Source organism: Theropithecus gelada, chromosome 19 (genome assembly GCF_003255815.1).
Source record: "Theropithecus gelada isolate Dixy chromosome 19, Tgel_1.0, whole genome shotgun sequence".
NCBI classification, from domain to species: Eukaryota; Metazoa; Chordata; class Mammalia; order Primates; family Cercopithecidae; genus Theropithecus; species Theropithecus gelada.
In genome coordinates this window covers 25,971,019-25,980,180 of record NC_037687.1, presented here as the reverse complement: position 1 = coordinate 25,980,180, position 9,162 = coordinate 25,971,019, and the positions used below count along the sequence as shown (strand labels likewise).

Sequence of the window (9,162 nt, the reverse complement as noted above, 5' to 3'; positions counted from 1 at the left end):
TCCCTCCTTCCTTCCTTCCTTCCTTCCTTCCTTCCTTCCTTCCTTCCTTCCTTCCTTCCTTCCTTCCTTTCTTCCTTCCTTCCTTCCTTCTTTCTTTCTCTCTCTCTCTCCCTCTCTCTCTTTTTGAGATGGAGTCAAGCTCTGTTGTCCAGGCTGGAGTGCAGTGGCACCATCTCAGCTCACTGCAACCTCTGCCTCTTGGGTTCAAGAGATTCTCCTGCCTCAGCCTCCCAAATGGCTGGGATTACAGGTGCCTGCCAGCACGCCAGGCTAATTTTTGTATTTTTAGTAGAGATGGGGTTCTTCGTGTTAGCCAGGCTGGTCTTGAACTCCTGACCTCAGATGATCTGCCCACCTCGGCCTCCCCAAGTGCTGGGGTTACAGGCATGAGCCACCGCATCCGGCCTTTTTTTTTTTTTCCTCTCAGTCTGTCACTCAGGCTGCAGTGCAGTGGCTCGATCTAGGCTCATTGCAACCTCCACCTCCCAGGTTCAAGCAATTCTCCTGCCTCAGCCTCTTGAGTAGCTGGGAATATAGGCATCCACCACCACACCTGGCTAATGTTTGTATTTTTAGTAGAGAAGGGGTTTCACCATGTTGGCCAGGCTGGTCTCAAACTCCTGACCTCATGATCCGCCCGCCTTGGCCTCCCAAAATGCTGGGATTACAGGCGTGAGCCACTGCATCCGCCCCCCCTCACTTTTCCTCTCTCTCTCACCCCCCACTTTAGACCCACCCCCACAGAGGCCTGAGGAGACCTCTGCCCAGGGATTCCGCCAGCTGCTGGAGCTGAACCTGCTGGGGACGTACACGTTGACCAAGGTGAGGGCTGGCGACCTTGCTGCCAGGCCCGAGCAGCCTCCTGATAGGTGGATTGTGTGATGCATTTTGTCTAAGAGCACAATGTTTTCTGTTTTTTTTGTTTATTTGTTTGTTGGAGACAGGATCTCTCTCTGTCGCCCAGGCGGAGTACAGTGGTGCGATCTTGGCTCACTGTAGCCTCCACCTCCCTGGTTCAAGCGATTCTTGTGCCTCAACCTCCTGAGTAACTGGGATTACAGGTGCGGGTCACAAAACTCAGCTAAATTTTGTGATTTTTGGTGGCGATGCTCCTGACCACAAGTGATCTGCCTGCCTTGGCTTTCCAAAGTGCTGGGATTATAGGCTTGAGTCACCACGCCTAGCCATCTATTTTCTGTTCTTTAGTTTAATCTCCTTATTCTGAAAGGAAGGTAAATAACTGCAAATCTTTACATCCAGCAAAAGCTACTTTTGTAGCTACAAAGCCCAGTCCTAGGAACCTTCTAGAACCTTCCAAACTGGTGTGGTGGTGGGGGTGGGAGGGGATGTTAAGAACATATCAGGGCCAAACACACTGGCTCACACCTGTAATCCCAGTGCTTTGGGAGGTCGTTGTGGGAGGTTCACTTGAGGTCAGGAGTTCAAGACAGTTGGGGCAATATGGCGAAACCCCCTCTCTACAAAAAGTTTAGAAAATTAGCCGGGCATGGCCGGGCGCGGTGGCTCAAGCCTGTAATCCCAGCACTTTGGGAGGCCGAGACGGGCGGATCATGAGGTCAGGAGATCAAGACCATCCTGGCTAACACGGTGAAACCCCGTCTCTACTAAAAAAAAAAATACAAAAAAGTAGCCGAGCGAGGTGGTGGGCGCCTCTAGTCCCAGCTACTCGGGAGGCTGAGGCAGGAGAATGGCGTGAACCCGGGAGGCAGAGCTTGAAGTAAGCTGAGATCCGGCCACTGCACTCCAGCCTGGGCCACAGAGACTCCGTCTCAAAAAAAAAAAAAAAAAGAAAATTAGCCGGGCATGGTGGTGCCCTTGTAGTCCCAGCTACTGAGGTGGCTGAGGTGGGAGGACTGTTTGAGCCCAGGAAGTCAAGGCTGCTGTGAGCTATGTTCACACCACTGCCCTCCAGCCTGGGCAACAGAGCGAGACCTTAAACAAAAAGTGGGGGAGAGCTGGGCAGGGAATGAGAAAGAAAATAAACCTTTTGATCTGAGAAAGGAGAGCCCCTTTAGATGATCAGGATCAGGCCCAGAGGGGCTTTTTAACAACTTTTTTAAAAAAATAATTAATTTTTTGAGATAGAGTCTCACTCTGTCACCCAGGCTGGAGTGCAGTGGTGCAGTCTTGGGTCACTGCAACCTCTGCCTCCCAGGTTTAAGCAGTTCTCTGCCTCAGCCTCCCAAGTGGCTGGGATTACAGGCACCCACCACCACGCCCAGCTAATTTTTTAATATTTTTAGTAGAGACAGGATTTCACCATGTTGGCCAGGCTGGTCTTGAACTCCTGACCTTGTGATCCACCCACCTCAGCCTCCCAAAGTGCTGGGATTACAGGCATGAGCCACTGCACTTGGCCTTTTTATTTTTTAATAGAAGTGGGGTTTCACTATGTTGTCCAGGCTGGTCTCAAACTCTTGGGTTCAAGTGATCCTCCCGCCTCAGCCTCCCAAACTCCTGGGATTACAGGTGTGAGCCACTGCACCTGGCTCAGCGGGACTTTATAAAAATTTATTTTAATTACTTTTTAGAGACAGGGACTCACTCTGTTACCCTGGCTGGAGTACCGTCATAGCTCACAGCAGCCTCCAAGCCCTGGGCTCAGGTGATCCTCTTGTATCAGCCTCCTGAGTAGTTGGGACCATGGGGTGCACCACTAGGATTGACTAATTTTACTAATTTCTTGGTTTTTTTTTTTTTTTTTGAGACGGAGTTTCACTCTTGTTGCCCAGGCTGGAGTGCAATGGCGCGATCTCAGCTCACAGCAACCTCCGCTTCCTCAGCTCAAGCGATTCTCCTGCCTCAGCCTCCCAAGTAGCTAGGATTACAGACATGCACGACCATGCCTGGCTAATTCTGTATTTTTTTAGTAGAGACAGGGTTTCTCCATGTTGGTCAGGCTGGTCTCGAACTCCCGACCTCAGGTGATCCGCCCGCCTCGGCCTCCCAAAGTGCTGGGATTACAGGCATGAGCCACCACGCCCGGCAATTTTACTAATTTTTAACTTTTTTGTAGAGACAGGGTCTTGCTATGCTGCCCAGGCTGATCTCGAACTCCGTGCCTCAAGCTGGGATTATAGGCATGAGCTACTGCACGTGTCCAATAATTACCTTTTGAGGCCACTTGCTTTCCGGGCTCTAGACTACCTGATACCAAGAAGCTCTAAAGTGCCACATACTCTATAGTTCAACCATGTATAGCCAATCGCTAATCAATGTGATGTCTGTAAACCAATGGCAATTCCTGATGAACAACTTTTGTAATCACCGCCTCTCCTGATTCGTCCTTTTTTTTAAAAAAAGTTGAGCCTTTTTTATTATTATTATAGAGTTGGGGTCTTGCTCTATTGCCCAGGCTGGTCTGGAACTCCTGGCCTCAAGCCATCCTTCTACCTCAGCCTCCCAAAGTGCTGGGATTACAGGCATGAGCCACTGTGCCTGGCCTGAGCCATTTTTTTTTTCTTTTGCTCTCTGGAGCACTCCTCAATACAACCGGGAAGTGTATCCAGGGCAGCAGGTTGAGTGTGTCAACCTGCCGCCCAGCACACACTCCTATATTAATAATCTCCTATATTAATAATCTCCTATGTTAATCATATCCTATATTAAAAAGGAAGAAGGTTCTCAGCCTGCTGCCTGGGACACGCTCCTGTATTAAATAAATTCTTTGTTGGGCACGGTGACTCACACCTATAGTCCCAGTGCTGTGGGAGGCCAAGGCAGGCAGATCGCTTGAGGTCAGGAGTTTGAGACCAGCTTGGCCAACATGGTGAAACCCCATCTCTACTAAAAATACAAAAATTAGCCAGACGTTGTGGCGTGCACTTGTAATTCCAGCACTCAGGAGGCTGCGGCAGGAGGATCACTTAAACCTGGGAGGTAGAGGTTGCAACGAGCTGACATGGTGCCACTGCGCTCCAGCCTGAGTGACAGAACAAGACTCTGTCTCAAAAAATAAAAATAAATAAATAAATAAATAAACTCAGTCCTATATTAAAAAGGAAGAAGGTCCTGAACCTGCAGCCTGGGATACACTCTTATATTAATAATCTCCTCTATTAATAATCTCCTATATTAGGCCGGGCGCGGTGGCTCAAGCCTGTAATCCCAGCACTTTGGGAGGCCGAGACGGGCGGATCACGAGGTCAGGAGATCGAGACCATCCTGGCTAACACGGTGAAACCCCATCTCTACTAAAAAATACAAAAAAACTAGCCGGGTGCGGTGGCGGGCGCCTGTAGTCCCAGCTACTCGGGAGGCTGAGGCAGGAGAATGGCGTGAACCCGGGAGGCGGAGCTTGCAGTGAGCTGAGATCCGGCCACTGCACTCCAGCCTGGGTGGCAGAGCGAGTCTCCGTCTCAAAAAAAAAAAAAAAAAAAAAAAAACTATATTAAAAAGGAAGGAGAAGAGTTGGTCACGGTGGCTCACACCTGTAATCCCAGCACTTTGGGAGGCCGAGGGGGGTGGATCACCCAAGGTCGGGAGTTCAAGACCAGCCTGGCCACCATGGTGAGACCCCGTCTCTACTAAAAATACACAAAAAATTAGCTGGGCATAGTGGTGTGTGCCTGCAATCTGAACTACTCGGGAGGCTGAGGCAGGAAAATTGCTGGAACCTGGGAGATGGAGGTTGCAGTGAGCCGAGATCGCACTACTGCACTCCAGTCTGGGTGACAGAGCGAGACTCCATCTCAAAAAAAAAAAAAAAAAGTGGGGTATTTGGTTCATTTGTTCTCTCCACCTCCAGCAACTAAGCAACTCACCAGAGCTGCCATTCACTGTGGCAGGAAAGCCTGGGGAGGGCGCTGTTGAGTGTGAACTGCCTGGTGGACGTCCTGGTGGGAATGGGCATTGGGCATGAGATCGTGGAGGTGGGGCTCTGGAGACAGCAGCTTGGAGCTGACCAGTTTGAGGTTGGAGGAACTCAGGAGAGCAAGAGTAGGCAAAGAGGGGAGAAGCCTGGGGAGCGGGCTCAGCGTCCAGGAAGCTTCAGGTGCTGACTCTGAGGTCGTATCTGAGATCCAGGTGAAATGTTCCTGGGAGGTTGGGCAATGCCCTGCTCAACTGGTGAACCCTGACTCCTGTTCCAAACTTTTGTTGACTTTCTAGGATTAACCCAACACTAAAAATACATCCACACATAAAACACACCTACACCTCAGCCCATGAAGAGTTAATATATGTATATGTTTTTTCTTTTTTGTTCTTTTTCTTTTTTTCTTTTTCTTTTCTTTTCTTTTTTTTTTTTTTTTTGAGAGAGAATCTTGTTCCATCACCCAGGCTGGAGTGCCATGGCACGATCTCTGCTCACCGCAACCTCGACCACCTGGGCTCAAGCAATTCTCCTGCCTCAGCCTCCCGAGGAGCTGAGACTACAGGTGCCCACTACCACGCCCAGCTGATTTTTGTATTTTTTGTAGAGTTGGGGGTCTCACTATGTTGTTCAGGCAGGTCTCAAACTCCTAAGCTATAGCGGTCTGCCTGCCTCGGCCACCCAAAGTGCTAGGATTACAGGCGTGAGCCACTGTGTCCGGCCTATGTTTTTTCATTCACTGCCAATATTTTACAAGACAGATTTCACATAAACCACCAAATGTCTTGTTTCTCTTAGAGAGTTGGTCAAGTTGGTCGACAGGACCTGTGGGGCAGGGAGGCAGAAGTAAGAAGTGGCTTGTTTGCCTCAATTCTCTGCCACTTCTTACCTGCAACGTTGTGCAAGTTACTCAGCATTTCTGCTCCTCTGTTTTCTCACCTGTAAAATGGGGCCAATCATGACAGAATTGTTCTGAGGATTTAATGAGATTAGATTAAATACCCGTGAAACCCTTATGAATATTTATCATGCCGCAATCTCAGCACTTTGGGAGGCTGAGGTGGGAAAATCGCCTGAGCTCAGGAGCTCGAGACCAGCCTGGGCAACATAGCCCCAGACCCCATCTCAACCAAAAATAAACAAAATTAGCCAGACATGGTGGCACACATCTGTAGTCTCAGCTACTCTAGAGGCTGAGGAGGATCACTTGAGCCTAGGAGGTTGAGGCTGTAGTGAGCTTTGTTTGTGCCACTGCACTCCAGCCTGGGCAACAGAGTAAGACTTTGTCTCAAACAAAACAAAGCAAAAACAACTTGCTCTACCCATTGCCTCCTGCCACACCCACCACCCAGATCATACAATTTTTTTTTTTTTTTGAGATGGAGTCTCGCTCTGTTGCCCAGGCTGGAGTGCAGTGGTGCCATCTCAGCTTACTGCAGCCTCCACCCACTGGGTTCAAGCCGATTCTCCTGCCTCACCCTCCCAAGTAGCTAGGACTACAGGCACACGCCACCATATCTGGCTAATTTTTGTATTTTTAGTAGAGATGAGGTTTCATCATGTTGGCCAGGCTGGTCTGGAACTCCTGACCTCAGGTGATCCGCCCGCCTTGGCCTCCCAAAGTGCTGGGAGGCGTGAGCCACCGCGCCCAGCCCAGAGCCCAGATCATACAATTTTATCAGGAGGAACTTCATATGTACCATACCACTAGTGTATTAGAATCCTTTTTACTTTTTTTTTTTTTTTTTTTTTGGTTGAGACGGAGTCTCGCTCTGTCGCCCAGGCTGGGGTGCAGTGGCCGGATCTCAGCTCACTGCAAGCTCCGCCTCCCGGGTTTACGCCATTCTCCTGCCTCAGCCTCCTGAGTAGCTGGGACTACAGGCGCCCGCCACCTCGCCCGGCTAGTTTTTTGTATTTTTTTAGTAGAGACGGGGTTTCACCGTGTTAGCCAGGATGGTCTCGATCTCCTGACCTCGTGATCCGCCCGTCTCGGCCTCCCAAAGTGCTGGGATTACAGGCTTGAGCCACCGCACCCGGCCTCCTTTTTACTTTTATTTTGACATAACTTAAGACTTGCAAAATGTTCCTGGAATAGTACAGAGAATTCCTGTGTAATGAAACTCCCCATTGTTCTTTTCTTTTCTTTTCTTTTTTTTTTTTTGAGACAGAGTCTTGCTTTGTCGCCAGGCTGGCATGCAGTGACACGATCTCGGCTCACTGCAACCTCTGCCTCCTGGGTTCAAGCTACTCTCTTGCCTCATCCCCCCAAGTAGCTGCTGGAACTACAGGCATGTACCACCACACCCTCTAATTTTGTTTTTAGTAGAGACAGGGTTTCACCATGTTGGCCAGGATGATCTCAATATCCTGAACTTGTGATCCGCCTGCCTCGATCTCCCAAAGTGCTGGGATTACAGGTGTGAGTCACTGTGTCCGGCCCTTTGTTTCTTTCTCTCTTTCTTTCTCTCTCTCTTTCTCTCTCTCTTTCTTTTTCCTTCCTTCCTTCCTTCCTTCCTTCCTTCCTTCCTTCCTTCCTTCCTTCCTTCCTTCCTTCCTTCCTTCCTTCCTCCCTCCCTCCCTCCCTCCCTTCCTTTTTTCTTTCCTTCTTTCGTCCTTTCCTTTTCTTCCCAGGCTGGTGAGCAGTGGTGCCATCACAGCTCACTGCAGCCTTGAACTCTTGGGCTCGAGGTATCTTCCCGCCTCAACCTCTCAGCCTTCCGAGTAGCTGGGACTACAGGTACATGCCACAGCACCTGACTAATTTTGTTTTAGTTTCAGTAGAGAGGAGGTCTTGCTATGTTGCCCAGGCTGGTCTTGAACTCCTGAGTTCAAACTATCTTCCTGCCTTGGCCTCCTAAAGTGTTAGGATTACAGGAGTGAGCCACCACACCTGGCCTTCTTTCTTTCTTTTTTTCTTGACTTTTACTTGTGGTTCAATGTTTAACATTTATTTATTTATTTATTTCATGGAATCTCGCTCTGTTGCCCAGGCTGGAGTGCAATGGCATGAGCTCGGCTCACTGCAACCTCTGCCTCCTGGGTTCAAGCCATTCTCCTGCCTCAGCCTACCAAGTAGCTGGGACTACAGACATGCACCACCACGCCCGGCTAACTTTTGTGTTTTTAGTAGAGACAGGGTTTCACCATGTTGGCCAGGCTGGTCTTGAACTCCTGACCTCAAGTGATCTGCCCGCCTCGGCCTCCCAAAGGGCTGGGATTACAGGCGTGACCCACCATGCCTGGCCTCAATGTTTAACATTTTTAAAAAATAAAAATAGGCTGGGTGTGGTGGCTCACACCTGTAATCCCAGCACTTTGGGAGGCCAAGGCTGGCGGATTGCCTGAGATCAGGAGTTCAAGACCAGCCTTGTTAACATGGTGAAAATGCGTCTCTACTAAAAATACAAAAAAAATTAGCTGGGCATGGTGGCACATACCTGTAGTCCCAGCTACTTGGGAGGTTGAGGCAGGAGAATCACTTGGACCCGGTAAGGCCGAGGTTGCAGTGGGCTGAGATCGCGCCGCTGCACTCCAGCCTGGGCGACAGAGCAAGACTTGGTCTCAAAAAAAAAAAAAGAAAGAAAGAAAAGAAAAGAAAAATAGAGTAGTATAATAAATACTTATATGCCCATCATTTGTATTAGCATTTATTCACATTTATACATAAATATATGTATTTCTTTTTGTCAAAGTATTATATTACGACACCATGACAGTTCGTTTCCAAACACTTTAGTAAGCATCTCCTAAAAATAAAGCCTTACTATTTTTTTTTTTTTTTTTTTGAGACGGAGTCTCGCTCTGTCTCCCAGGCTGGAGTGCAGTGGCCGGATCTCAGCTCACTGCAAGCTCCACCTCCCGGGTTCCCGCCATTCTCCTGTCTCAGCCTCCCGAGTAGCTGGGACTACAGGCGCCGCCACCTCGCCCGGCTAGTTTTTTGTATTTTTAGTAGAGACGGGGTTTCACCGGGTTAGCCAGGATGGTCTTGATCTCCTGACCTCGTGATCCGCCCGTCTCGGCCTCCCAAAGTGCTGGGATTACAGGCTTGAGCCACCGCGCCCGGCCTAGCCTTACTATTATTATTATTTTGAGATAGTGTCTTGCTCTGTCTCCCAGGCTGGAGTGCAGTGAAATGATCATGGCTCACTGCAGCCCCAACTTCCTAGGCTCAAGTGATCCTCCTACCTCAGCCTCTAGGTTGCTGGGTCAGCAGGCATGCACCACCACGCACAACCAATCTTTTGTTTTTTTGTAGAGACAGACTCTCACCATTTTGTCCAGGCTCAGGCCTTTTTTTTTTTTTTTTTTTTTTTTTTTTTTTTTGGGGT

General features: G+C 49.2%; 1 protein-coding gene across 1 annotated transcript in view; it reads left to right on the top strand.

Moving 5' to 3' along the window:
- The first annotated feature begins 736 nt into the window (after positions 1 to 736).
- The window catches only part of BCAT2 (branched chain amino acid transaminase 2), a 41,037-nt gene continuing 32,611 nt past the window's right edge, over positions 737 to 9,162 (top strand). The window contains exon 1 of the mRNA XM_025368002.1: positions 737 to 822. The gene's annotated coding sequence lies outside the window, so the exon portion shown is untranslated. The remainder of the gene's footprint in view (positions 823 to 9,162) is intronic.